At 49.4% G+C, this 2,662-nt stretch overlaps 1 long non-coding RNA gene across 1 annotated transcript in view; it reads left to right on the top strand.

Moving 5' to 3' along the window:
- The first annotated feature begins 1,451 nt into the window (after window positions 1-1,451).
- LOC113456544 overlaps window positions 1,452-2,662 on the top strand; it is a 6,934-nt gene continuing 5,723 nt past the window's right edge. The window contains exon 1 of the long non-coding RNA XR_003377300.1: window positions 1,452-1,574. This is a non-coding gene — a long non-coding RNA (uncharacterized LOC113456544). The remainder of the gene's footprint in view (window positions 1,575-2,662) is intronic.

Here is a 2,662-nt window from a genome sequence, read left to right as displayed (position 1 = left end):
TGCTCAGGGCCCTCCTTGCTCAGGGCCCTCCTTGCTCAGGGCCTCCTTGCTCAGGGCCCTCCTTGCTCCTCCTTGAAAGAGTGCAAGGCAACAGACACTAGGTTAACAGCCAGCATTTACAGCCCAGGCCTTAGGTGCTGACATGTGGCATAGGTGACAAGTGGTGACTTGGTCCCAGCTTCCTCTTAGAGACTTAGAGAAGACCCTGAGTGTGGCTCACACGGCTCAGCAGGGACGCAGACTCACTCAATCTACCTTTAGAGCTCTCTCTTAAGAGTTACCTCAGCTGGTTCTTAGGAGGCTGACAGGCTTGGCCTAGTGGTTCTCAAAGGCCTGCTGGTGATGCATGGAAACAGGGAAAGAACAAAGGTGGAGGGGGCTGCAGAGAGAGAGAGTGGCTAGCTGGCCTGGTGGGTGTCACTCACAGAGGGACCAGGGGAATGCAGTTCAGGGGCAGAGCATTTGCTTTAAATGTGCAACCTCCCCACCTTCCCCATCCTCCCCATTCCCACCCCCGGTTCAGTCCCTGGGGAAAACATCAACAGGCAGAAGAGAGACAGCGTGTTTAAGAAGACTCAGCCTGCCTCTCCTGGCTGGTTTGGCGTTCCTTTACTCTCACAGTTCACAGGGTGTCCACCTTCTTTATGGTTCTCAAATTATCTTACACCCTGGATAAAGTACCTACTTTCCATGGTTTTGGATTGTAAGGAGAGAAAAAACTGTTTTCTGAGATTCTAGGCACGTGGTAGGTACTAGCTTTTGTTTTTATTTATGTTTGTTTTGAGACAGGGTTTTAATATGTGGCCTAAACTGGTCTTGGACTTCAGATCCCCCTACCCTAGCCTTATAGTGCTGGCATCAGCTGCGGTCACCACAGCTAGCGCACAGCAGGCACTAGGAGGTGTCACCAGGAAAATACCATACAGCAAGGCATAATAGCGTCATTTATTTCCTGAGAGCAGGTCTTCCCTCTGCAAAGCGCTTTCAAGCCCACTTCTCATTCACCCTGGATTGTTGTGAAGTCAACACGTGTATGAGGATGCCTTTCACTGGAAGGATTAACCCAGGACCCCTCTGGGACGAAGCCCACTTGCTCAGCACAGCTCAGCTCCAGGCGTGGGCCCAGGGCTCTCTTTCCAGTGCTCTCTTCAGTTCAGCATTCAGCACACCACCACACTTTGTGAGGAGCCACGGCATTAGCAGCAGATGAAATCAATTGAACCCTGGAAAGGCGTCAACTGCTGAGACCAGAAGACAAGCGCCAAGGGGAAGAAATACTTGAGATTCCTACTAGGGAGCAATGTTGGGCTTGACCTGAATAACAGCAGAGAAACAAAAGAACGCTAGACATTACATAATCCGTGGAGACATAGGTGGGAGAGGGGCTGGAGCCCGGTGGGGCAAATCTCAAAGCAGGCAGTAAGCCATGGAAGAGGCAGAGGGTAGCGAAAGCCACAGATAAATGCTGAGTCAACACACAAGGGAGACGGGAATCTCAGAAAACCGCCACGGCAGCACTGCTACACAAGGAACATGGCTTGTAAGCTGCAGAAGAGGAAACTGAGGCACTGAGGGTGAGTCTGTCATCTAGAAGCAGAGTTCAGATGTCTGTGGGGTTCTTTCTTAAGTGGGGAATGGGCAGCATAGTGGTTCAAGGAACGTGGGAAAGCTGAGGAAGGAGAGAGCCACCTTGCAAATAAGAGGACTTGAGTTGATCCACAAAACACATGTTTAAAAAAAAGATATAAAAGCCAGCCATGACAGTGTGTGCTTGTAATCCCAGCCCTGGGCAAGCAGAGACAGATGGGTCCCTGTGGCTTGACAATCAGCCTAGCCAACCAGTGACCTCCAGGCAATGAGAGATTTTTGTCTTGAACAAGGGGGCTGGCTTCTAAGGAATGACATCTGAAGTCATCCTCTAGCTTAGACACACACACGCGCACACACACACACACACACACACACACCAGGGGGGGGTAGCCTAAAGATAATGCTTAAAGGATGTACCCAAGGGGACAGCACACCACAACACAGGGAAAGTAACAACATTACTGACCCAAACTTCAGCATGGACACATCTCAAAAATATTCTCAACTACCATGATCTAATCCCTGAGGAGAGAGAAAATTCTGTCATGGAGACACCCCACCACCACCACCACCACACACACACACACACACACACACACACACCCTCCCCCGCCACACACACCTAGCCTCTACTGCAATGGCTTAGACCCTCTAAAGCTCAACTCCAATCAACAAAGCTGTGGTTACTTCCTTTAACTTCTATGTTTAAGGAGATGTTAAATTGAAAGTTTTTCCTTGGAAGAGGTGTGGATGGTAATTAAAGAAAGATTGAGAAACCATGCTCCGTGAAAGAAGCCAGGCCAGAGACCACACAGATATGAAGAGGCCTGAGGAGTCAGACGCTCAGAGAGAGAAAGCAGATGAGCGGCTGTGGGAGATGGGGTGGGAATAGGGAGAGAGAGTGATCGCGGGGTGATGGGAATGTCCTCAACTCAAATTGCGGTAACAGCTGTGCGATTTCGACATTTCCCTAAAACTCACCAAGTCTGCGCTTAAATTAAGCAAGTTTTCTGGTGTCTAAACTGACTCCAGTAAGGCTTTGTTTATTTGAGTTTTTTTTTTGTTTTGTTTT

This window comes from Microtus ochrogaster, chromosome 8, assembly GCF_000317375.1.
Source record: "Microtus ochrogaster isolate Prairie Vole_2 chromosome 8, MicOch1.0, whole genome shotgun sequence".
In the NCBI taxonomy this organism is placed as follows: Eukaryota; Metazoa; Chordata; class Mammalia; order Rodentia; family Cricetidae; genus Microtus; species Microtus ochrogaster.
The sequence above is the reverse complement of the archived record's forward strand: the minus strand, read 5'-3'. Positions and strand labels throughout refer to the sequence as shown.